Here is an 11,919-nt window from a genome sequence, read left to right as displayed (position 1 = left end):
AAGCTCAGCTTAAGGACAATGTTTTGCATAAACCTTTACCTGCTTACTCCCAACAGTACTTTCCTTCTCAAGCTATCTCCTATTTAATTACTTTGTTATAGTTAAATAGGATGCCTAAATAATTTAAGCTAAACTAAAGCTTAAATAGTCAAGGTTAAATAGTTTAAGACTGCTCTAAGACTTTAGAATGTAATCTTTTTATTAATAGGAATCATTTTATTCCTTATACTGTTAGCTCCTATGATTAGCACAACACTTGTTAGTAAGACCTTAATAAATGTTAAAGTTCTAAATAAATAAATATATTGATGTGTGCATATGTATACTGTATACATGTATATAGAGTGCGCACATGTTTACATAAACTATATACATTGTATTAATATTTATACATGTTTTGTGTATATGTGTCTTCTGTTATTGATCAGTGACCTGGTATATATGTATATGTATGTATGTGTGTATATTTGTATATATGCACGTGTTTGGTGTATACACATTTGTGTACACGTATGAATGACCTGAATGCACATGTGCGTATGTATGTGTTTGTGTGTATGTGCGTATGTTTTCTTTTGTTATAGGTCAATATCCCACTCTCTGGTGCATTGAGTATTGGAAGTGTTCCATAAACAAACAGACAAATAAGGGAAATCTTTGCTATAAATGGAAGTCTGTCCTAATGTGATATCTGACCTTTATTAGCCCCATCTCTATACCTTTCTTAGAAACTAAAACCTAACCCTGCGCTCCCCTTTTTTTGAGTTTCAATCTATCTCCAGTCTCCTTTGGATGTTACTAAAACATGGAGAAGTGGAGTGATCCAAATGAAAGTCCCAAGTAAAAGGTCTATGGAAGGATTTTTCGCATGCTCAGTAGCAGATGCGGGTAAAGCAGTATTTCTGTTACACAAAGAAGGAAGGAGACAGGCACAATGGGAACAAAGAGCTACCGGGTTCCACATTAGCAAAAGAAATAAAGAAAAGGCACATCCTAATAAAAAGAATAAGAGTAATGTGATAAAGAAATGCAGCCATGTTACACCAGAATTAACACTTCAAGGGATAAAATAAAGAAGAATTGTCCCCTCCCCCATTTTTCAGATGATGGAATATAGGGTACAACCAAGCAACCAGTAGTCAATATTTTCTATTGTGTCTTCTAAGAACTGGCTTTTATTAATGCACTTGTAATTGATGTCTCGAATTATATTTTGTTTTCAAAATATCAATATTAAAAATAAAGCTCTAATCCAAGGTTGGATTCTAAAGTTCTCTTTAGTTCTTAAAAAAAATCTTGCAATTTAGACAGGGTAGATATAGGAAACTAGTCTATTCTTAAAATTTTCAGAATTCTGCATCCATTTTCTAACAAAACAATCCCCCCTCCTAGAATTTCTAAAGTGGAAAATGGCAAATTCCTTGAGAATAATTTAAGCCCTTTCATTTTTTTGTATAAAATATTTTTAGATTTCCATGAATTATACAGTGATAGATATACATATGTATATATAATGTATGCACACACACTCTTCTGTATAAAGGCACTCAAAAAATCAGACTAATTTTCAGTTGGTTATCCCCCCAGGTTGTCAGTCTCTTTAACACACATAATTAAAGAGGTTGCTAGTGTCAGGGTTATAATTAAGCAGTCTTAATTTTGATGTAAATTTGTAGCCTTTTTATTTTGAATAAAATTAACTGTATAGTTGCCTAGTTCTTTAACCCAAAGAAGTGTATTTTAAGAATAGTGTAAACTAATTTTAATTCATATAACAAATTCATAAAACTGATAACTACTTGTATTGTGAATGATGTGTTCAAGGATGCAATATAACTTTGTAGATTCAGAGCTGAAAGGAATTTCAAAGGTCATTTACTTTACAAATGAAGAGTCAGGTCTAAAAATCATGAATGATTGACCGGTTGACTAGGGAAGTCTGGTTATGGAACATACTGTACCTATAATGTATAGTTTTAGAGAGTTGTTGGGGATGAAGGAGAAATAACTAAAAAGTTAAATGATTACCTTTGGTCAAATAGCATGTATCAGAGGCTGGACTTTATCACAAGCAATTCTCACCATGTCATGTAGCCTCTCATTTAACGCATAAATTTCTTTTAAAAATGAAAAATTCATCTATAGTCCCTTTCTGTACTTCAAAAAATTATAGTGTGACTGTTTAAACTTTGCTTTAAAAATAAATTATCCTTATAGAATAATGTCTATATGTTCACATTAATTTATAAAGCACTTTAGATGAATCACATTCATTTAGTTGATGGTTTAGAATTGTACTACAATCATCCCTTGTATTGACGAATGTTTTCCCCCCACAGAGATCTATTATTATAAACTCAGTATTACAGATGAGCTAACTCAAATTAAGCCAATTGCCTAGCTCTAGGAAATTTCCAGTTGGTCTAACCAATAGTCTGCTTTCTGCCTTTCATTAAACTTTCTTAAAGCATCAGTAGCTCCTGGAGTTCAAACTTCCAAACCTAATCCCCTCAAGAAAAGCAGCATGATGGAGTGGAAGATCTGAATTCAAATTCTGTCTCTGAAATATGTTAGCTATGTAAATGTGGGCAAGTTTTACCATAATCTCTCAGTGTTTTAAGCAGCTCTAGAAATTTCAGAGGTATCCACCTGAATTGGTAAAGAGGGTTCCTTATATTATTGAAATCTGTTCCTATATTACTGAAATCTGAAGGACAGATTTATCACTGCCTTCTAAATATACACACCTACAATTTACACCATATGCATTAAAGTCAGCCGATTTGATCTTCTCTAAGAAGAAAGCAAACTCTTCTGGTAAGCAGAACTAAGGACAAGACCTGTTGAACGTTACTGGGATCTAAATTTTATTACTACTTCAGTCAGCAGAATTCTCCATTTGTTTCTACCATCCAGTGGCAAGAAAACTCATTAAAAGCTTGACCAAGCTTCTTTTAGCAATCCCTATGTTGTTGGGCTTTAAACTATTTCCTATCACAGGCAAGCAAGCTTTCTACAAACCAGATAATGATCATTTGCTGTCTTCTAACCAAGCCCATTTGAAAGCTGATAAAATTCTTTTAGCTTTGATATGATCATCTTAAAAGCAAAGTATACCAAAACATTGTTTTTTTTGTTTTGAGAAGTGGCAAAAAGATAAGATGCCAAAATTTATTTAAATGAGCCATGAAGCTTTCTCATTCTAATCCCACCCAGTCCTACCTAGTAATCCCAGTCATTTCAACATCCCCTGTGACTATGCTTCCATATAGCTATAATTAGTTATTATAATAACAACACCTTGTACTTCAATAGCATATTATACATTTCAAATTGCTTGCACAATCATTTATTTGGTTTTCCCAATAACTCTGTGAGGTAAGTAGAGCAGGAATCATCATCTCCCAATATACAGAAAAGGAAACTGAGAGGCAGAAAGATTAAGTATTTTACTCAGTCTCCTAACAAAGTTGTAGATAGAACCCAGATGTCCTGACTTCGAATAGTCTTTTTCCTATTATGTATGCTATGTGTCTATTTCTGATTTTATATGGATTCATGAATGAATGAGGGAGTATTTATTAAGTGCTTACCACATGCCAAGCACTGGCTAAGCACTAGTGAGCCAGATGGAAAAAAAAGAAAAGAAAAGAAAAGAAACAGGGCTTAATATCAAGGAGCTTATATTTGTAGCAATGACTGTTCTCCACATGGAGCTACATACTAATACCATACCCATAGCAATGGGCTTTGAGCCTTGGGTTATACATTTTAATAGATGGAGACAATACATGGAGAGAAATGGTGATCAGGGAAGGGAGTATTGGTGTGGAGAGGCACCGAGATTGTGCTTGGGACCATAGTACTACCGTGTTTCCCTGATAATAAGACCTATCCCGAAAATAAGCCCTCCCCTTACTGTGTAAGATTCCTCTAAAATAAGCCCTCCCCCAAAAATAAGCCCTATTGAGATTGCTACTGTAGTGAAGGTGATCCCCTGAGCTACATGCTACATTACGGTACCCTCTGTATGCACCGTTCCCCCCCCCCCCCCGCCCTGGGTGAAACGCACGCTGTGCTCCGAGCTGCATCCAATCAGAGCTGCAGCAGTGAGCGCGTCATCCTGTTCTTCCCCAGTGATTTGCTTGCTGGCGCCATTGAGAGCAGTGCCGCGGAGGAGAGCTGAGGCAGGACAACATAAAAACCCAATATGTAAGCGGGAGTGAGGGGGCATGATGGAGGATAAAAGAAGAACTCAGCCAGCACTCACCACGCTAAAGAAATAAAGAACTTCCTTGCAGAGAGAAGAATAGATCAAGTTCCTGCAGGAATGGCTGCCTATCTCCACACCCTTGATATTGCAATAAACAAGCCATTCAAGGACCATTTGCGCATGGAAGTCAATGACTACATTGAAAATAGAATGGAAAGAAATCAGTGTGGAAACTTTGTGAAGCCCTGTCTGCAAGAAGTCGTGACTTGGGTGAAGAAGTCATGGGATAAAATTACTGACAGCTGTGTCGCCAAGGCATTATGAACAGGTTACCTGGACAAGACATGTTCATTTAAAGAGAGCTATATTGCTGGACATGACAGATTGGGTCCACTTCCTCTGAAGGAAATAGAGGCGCAAGACATCCAGGATGGAATTCAGGGTATGGACACTTATGACGATGTTGTTGAAGAAGATGACATGATCATTATTGAATAAAGGTACTTTTTTTTGTTCACATTTACCTGTTTATTAAAATTGCTGTCAATGTTCATTAAAATAAGCCCTCCCCTGAAAATAAGCCCTCTGGTGTTTTTCTGTCCAAAAAAAATTAATAAAACAGTGTCTTATTATCGGGGAAACACGGTATTAATTGTTTCTACTAACAGTGGTAGAATTGATTTGATTACTGGTTCCAGAACAAGACTTGGAAATCAAGGAGAGGAGGAAGAGTGCAACAGAGGAGATGGCAAGATGCCCCAAAGTCCTAGTTTTCTGTGGTGGAGACTAGGTAAGATAGATTCATGAGCACATATCTCGTCCTCCCATTAAATTGTAAACCCTTGTGGGGGAGAAATAAATTATTTGCAATTTACTTTTTATTTCTTAACATCACCTTCAAAACCATGCTTAAAGCAACCTTCCAAAAACAGGAATAGAGTCATTGATTAATGATCAGGTATTCCATTGCAATGAACAAATTCATCCTAGGATGAATTTTGGGTTTCTATCTATGTCTAGGCCTCAAGCTTCAAAATATAACAATATAGTGTTAAATTCAGGAGAATTGTTGAGATAACCTGTCCCACTGTTGACCCATCCTGAATGGTCAAAATCCTAGAAGAACATAGGAATATAGTATTCCTCCCTTTTGGGCACTACAAGTCATCATAGCATCTGTGCTCTCCTGTGATACTCAGAGATTCCTTGAGCTTTCCTTTCTCTTTTCCTACTGTATTACCTTGGATATGCAAAATTGCAAAATCCCCATTTCATACACCCCTAGAGTGATTGTGTTGCCTTTTTCATGTAACTTTACACGAGATGCATAAAATCCCAGCACAGTCAGAAATGCACGATACAACACCTGTTCCACTCCTTCCCCACTCTCACAGTTCAGCAAGCTTTACCATTTGTGCTTACACCAAAAAGGATCTAATGCAATGCTATATTCTAAACATAAAGACTGATTGGTATATTTTGTTGGCTGATGGATTATATTTTTGTGTATTCTCCACAGCAGGTATCTAGGGACATTCTGAATTCAAAGTCCGATTTATTACTGAATAGACCGCCTGGAACATTTAAGTCACGAGCATGGAGTGAGAAACAATGAGTTTCCAAAATTAACAAAGTTGCTAGTGCTGGCATAACATTTCCAGAAGTACAATGGTCATTCATTGCCTGCTTATTTATGCACAAAGGACAAAAACAACATAAATGGTCATTGTGTGCTTCGTGATATGGTTGTTTTTCACTTTTATTGAAATCCTTACATCCTAAATCTTAAATCCTTATAGGCACAGTTACTACTCTGGGAAAAACCAAAAGGGATGGTTTTTGAAACATATGGCCAGCTCAAACAGACATGGTACTTTATTCTCAGTGATGTTGAATTTCAAAGATAAAACATAGCACTTTCTCCAAGTAATTCGACATTTTAAGAATTTTTACTTTTTTTTTTTTTTTTAAAGAAAGTTCCTTGATGCCTTTTGTTTCTCATTAAATTATTTATCTCTATGCCAGGATACTTCCCCCTCGCCTTCCTATACTCATTGATTGAAATTTCTTCTGTATTTTATTCCTCTAATTTAGCACTTTTATAAAAAGTTTACAAATATATAACCCAAAACCTTAAATTTGGTTTAAATCAATGCCACTTGAAAGATAGAGATTTCTGCCTTTTAGAAATAAAATTTTCTTCAACATGAGCTTAGCTTGAAAGATAAAAATAGATCTGGAACCACACTACTCTCACTGGAAATATTTTTAAAATTTTTCCACTCTTCTCTTTTCTCATCTTCAGTCTTCCCTGGTTTTCTTCAGTTAACAGCTCAAATCATATCATCTTCAAGAGATCATTCCAACTTGCCTGCCTACTAGTGTTTTCTCTCTGACATTACCTCCTAGTTATGCTATATGCATTTTGAAAGTATATACACTGTATTCTCTCCTATTAGAATGTGACTTCCTTGAGGTCTGGAACCATGTTGTTTTCTTCTCCTCCTCCTCCTCCTCTTTCTCCTCCTTCTTCTTCTTTCTTCTTCTTTTTGCTGAGGCAATTGGGGTTAAGAAATGTGCCCAGGGTCACACACTAGGAAGTGTTAAGTGTCTGAGGGCAGATTTGAATTCAACTCCTGACTTCAGAGCTGGTACTCAACCATGTTGTTTTTTGTTTTATTTTATATTTTTGTTTTTGTTTTTCTTATATTCCCAGTACTTTAGCATAGTTCATGGTAAATAATAATTGCTTAATAAATGTTTGTTGACTGACAATCTGACTGATACAATGTGCTAGAGTCCATGGTCCACTGGCATAACCCTAAAGACCCCAGATTCACTTCCATTCCAGGAATGGTCAACAGAAGTGGACTTTTAACTGATGCATTTTGCCATTATCAACCCATTTTACTTATTAAATGTCTATTTCCTTGACTCTCAATTACTATGAAGTTGCAATGCTCTATCATTCTTTGTTTTTTCCCAACACTTTTCTCACCTTTTCCAGTGCTATATGACATACTGAGTTTTCTTAAAGAGGACAAACTGGTTGATTTTATTTTAACTATTGAATGATTTTCATAACAACTATAGAGTTCAATGAGATATATTAATGTGTCACTGGAATCAGATTATCCAATAATAAGAAAGCTACCATATTCCATTCTCCTCAATCTCCAAAAAAAAAAAATTGGAATGCTAGTAATTGGTAGTTAGAGGTTGGTTCATCTATAATAGTTCACAGAACATGGCAAAACCCAGAATCTAGTGGAACATAAAAGACTGATGTTTACAAAACTATTCTAAGCAAATCTTGCCACAAGTCCCCAAAAGTTCAATTTCAAGAAGAAAGAGAATAATATGTCTTTTAGTTATTTTGGATGGTTCCACATAATTTATCTGGATCTTGTCTGAAATCATGTTGAGTACAAATTTCTTTTATATTTTTAAAAATAACTGTGAATTTATTTCATGTTTTTGAAAGCTGAAATTTACATCTTATTTATCTATAAAGAATTCCTTGAAAATTTGACCACCTTGACCAAAAAAATAGAAGGTAAGGATTTTTAATATTTTCTGTGTTTAAAGTAACTGATAACTAAGGAGTCTTCAAATACAGCCCAGTAGGTAGGATAGGAGAATGGGTAATGACTAGTACAAATGATTTTAGCAGCATAAAGACTCTGTTTTCAGATTTAGTTGATTATACTACTTATAAGTAATTTTAATTAGTGAATTGAAAACAGTGTCTGAAAGCTTCCAGATGCTACTAAAAAATTGGAGGCAGAGAAAACAACAAATAACAATGAAACATGATTTTAGAGAATTGGACTCATTAGGTGATTAGGCCAACAGATGGCAAATGTAGTTCAAGAATGAAAAAATGTAAAAATATTTCAGCTGGTAGTAACTAGTCTTGTGGGTACTTATAAATCTGGATACCATCCAATGAATAAAGATTGAAAGGGAAGTATTGCAGGAAGAAAAGGACTGATAAACTAAAAGGAAAGATAACAAAAAAGATAAAATGATTATCAGTGAACTTTTGGTTGCTTTAGTTCTCCATATCTATTATGTATAATAACCATTGAGTTATCATTAAGTCAATAATCCTCTGATATTAGCAGTCAGTCAATGGGAGTAGTCATTTTAGTGACTCAAGGTGTGGTCTGTGATATTTCATAGAGGGAACTATGGAATTATGGATACAAAGTAAAAGCCCAGTGAAATAAAGTTCTTGGCCAAGCAGAGATGGTTACACTAATAAGATGCATAGTCACCCTGTAATTCCTTATGGAACCCTGTAATTCCAATGAATGAATATTTGTGGGGATAAAAACCTCAGAACCTTGGTTAACTTGCATTTGTGTCTGCTCCAAACTAATTGAGCTTTGCTTTGAATAAGACTATCCTCAAAATAGAAGGGCAATAAAGAATGATGCTTGATTCTTAAGGAAACATGGATTTTTCTCCTCTCGGTTCTCTGACTGAAAACCATAATGTGTCTGTTCCTTTAAGAGGCAAAAAAACCCCATATTTAAGATGTGGCAGGAATTTTACACTTAGACTCATAATAGAGGTCAGCAACCAGCAACTCTTAGATTGAAAGTGATTCTTGGTCAAAATAAATGAAGGATTTTATATTCTTGTCAGTATTGTCTATTGCAATACATCAACTTGTTTAATCTAAATAATAACAACATCTAAACCAGTCTAAATTAGGTTGCTGTGAAATCTAAATTGGGTTGATGTGGCCAGCTTAAATGGATTATATGGGTTTTCAGAAAGAATAGGAAGGAAGATTGAAGAGAGGCCAGTAGTATTTAGGAAGACAGGTTCAGTATTTTCCATATAATAGGAATATTCTTGATAAATATTTATTGAATGATTGATTGAATGAATGGAAGACAAGTCATGGAACTCCTAGTCTTACTTTTCCATGGACTTTCTATTTCCTAACCTTTCAATTTTTTCATGACTATCAGAGTTTTCTCAGTGTTCATGTTTTTTTTTTTTTTTTTTAAGTTTTTAAACAGAAATATGTATTGTATTTTACTGGAATTTTTTTTCTGAATCCATTGATAGAATCCTATGATACTGTTTTTGTTATTAATATGATCTATTATATTTTTCATTTTCTGAATATTACTCTAAACCTGCATTTGTGGCAGAAATTCAAAATTTCCTCAGTCTGGTTAAGTAGTAATTTCTGTACTAATGAATGGTGATTCACTTAGGTCTTTGAATTTCCAGTTAAATCAGTTATTTCTTACAGCAGAACTCAAATCCCATAATCGTCAGTTCACAAAATTATTGTGTTTATACTTAGGCACACAGTAACAAGAATATACTTGAACTTCTTCGAAAATAAGAAAGTATTTTCCAGGGAAAATCTTGATTCTCATGGAAGGGGTAAGTAAAGAAAATTTAAAAGGGGCAAGTTCATTTTCATATTGTTCAAATGGAGTGGAGAAAAAATGGACCTTTTGGATTTGGGGGTATTGTGTTTCTAGTACAATATTGACTTATTGAACTATTATTAATAATGTTTTAGTGTGAAATTATTTTCTATGAAATTTATAATTTTTAAATATTACTTTGCGGCCAATATCTTTTTGACGTTTCTGAAATCACAGCATAAGTTTAGGAAAATATGGTTTTATTTTCAAAAATAACATTTAAATATAGCTTCTACATGAATGTACCTGTTTTATAGATTGAAGTACTCTTGCACAGTAAGTATTATTAATTTAAACAGATCTGAATACAGGACAATTCAACCTATAGGAAACAATGAAAATTCTGAATTATAATATATTTTAACATAAGATATACATAATAGCAAGGGCAGAACTATATTGACAAGTAGAAGTCTTAGGTTTTTTGATAATGGAAGCATTAAACATACCTAAGGAAAATATAATTAGCACATCAATAGCTTATATATATGTATATGTATATCTATGTATATAGATATACATATTTGCTTGCTTGTAAAGATACTTTAGGGCATTAAGAAACAGGCTACTCTAAATAAGTTTGGTTTTTATTTTGTTTTTTTCAACATTCTTTTATAATGTAATCAGTTTGTTATAAATTTTAAATTATTGTTTAAATTATAAATATTTTGTAAGTTACAAAAGTATTCAGGCTTTAGGCTATTCTCCTAGTTTTCTGACCATGTCACATCTCTTCAGAAAATTTTAGTATCTCCTTATTTCTTCAAGTGTAAAATACAAACACCTCTGACATTTAAAGTCCTTTAGGCTTTAGACAGCTTCCATATTACTGTGTCACAAGGTTTCAGCCAAACTACCTATTTGGTTTTTGTGTCTCTAAAGAGGCTTACAATATTATCCCTTCTCACCAGGAAGGTGCTGATAAATGTTTGGGGAGAGAGAAGGAGTGATACACACTTTTGAGTTTAATTTGCACCATTAACATTTTCCCCCAACATTTTCTTAAGTCTAGAGAAATCAACAAAACAATAAATGAGTGATGACTTGTAACTTGACACATAGTGTAAATACCCATACTGAAATTTTCATAATTGAATTTTGTAAGCTGCTTAGAAGTGATTCCTGCTCTTTCTCTTTCCTGAAATTCCCAGCTAACTTGGAAGCTTAGATCAAACACCATGCCCTCTATAAGGGCCTTCTGAACTTCACAAAGGTGTTAAAGCTCCTTTCCTCCCAAAAATTACTTAGACATTTAGAATTTGCTTCTCTCTCTCTCTCTCTCTCTCTCTCTCTCTCTCTCTCTCTCTCTCTCTCTCTCTCTCTCGTTGTTTCACCAAAGAAGAATGGCAGATCCTTGAAGGTGGGAACTATTTTAGTTTTGTCTGTATGTACAACAAACAGAAGAGTTCCTGCCACATAATAAGTATTTAAGAAATTCTCCTTGAATTGAATTAAATAAAATTTAATGTATTAGTGAAGTCTGAGCATGGAAGTCTACTTTTCCAATTTGTGCCACAAAAAATGTTATTTAAAAGAATACAACTTCTTTTTTGTTCATCAGTAATTAATCTGGGAAACTTTTGGCATGAAACATTGGCTTGACAAAAACAAAAAGAAAAAAAATAACTACAAAGTTTAGGTTTTATATGAAACATATAAATTTGAAATCTAGGAGAAATTATAGTTTTGATTTTGTTTTTAAAGAAAGAGTTCATGCCATATTAATTATATTTTGCTATTTTCCAATGAATGGAAGGGGGAAGAATAGGCTTGAGGTTTACCTGTGTGTATCATTCCTAAAATTAAAAAAAAAAAATCTGTTCCTTTAAAAATGCCAGCTATTACTTTATTATTTGAAAACAACCATATTGGGATACCACCCAGAGCATAGCATAATCTGGAATGGTTGAAGGCTTCATGGTGACTTTTTTGATGGAATTAGACCAAGTCATTGTGAATCTTGTCACATTACACATTGGATGACAACTTCTTCACAAATGCTTTAGCTTCCTTGTTAATGCTCAGCAGAGGTAATAATTACTTACAGACGTTACTGCAATTCATTTGAATTATAGGGTTGTGATTCTGAGAAGAAAATTCTACCATTTTTCTGGGCCCCATAATCAGTGATAAATTTCTGAAGGGCTATCACAAGCACGGAAGCCTTTCTGTATTATTTATACAAATCTCAGTTTTCTGCTAGAATTCCATGTGTCCCCCACCTCCTGACTTCCCAAGTCACGCACA

Source organism: Antechinus flavipes, chromosome 3 (genome assembly GCF_016432865.1).
Source record: "Antechinus flavipes isolate AdamAnt ecotype Samford, QLD, Australia chromosome 3, AdamAnt_v2, whole genome shotgun sequence".
In the NCBI taxonomy this organism is placed as follows: Eukaryota; Metazoa; Chordata; class Mammalia; order Dasyuromorphia; family Dasyuridae; genus Antechinus; species Antechinus flavipes.
The sequence above is the reverse complement of the archived record's forward strand: the minus strand, read 5'-3'. Positions refer to the sequence as shown.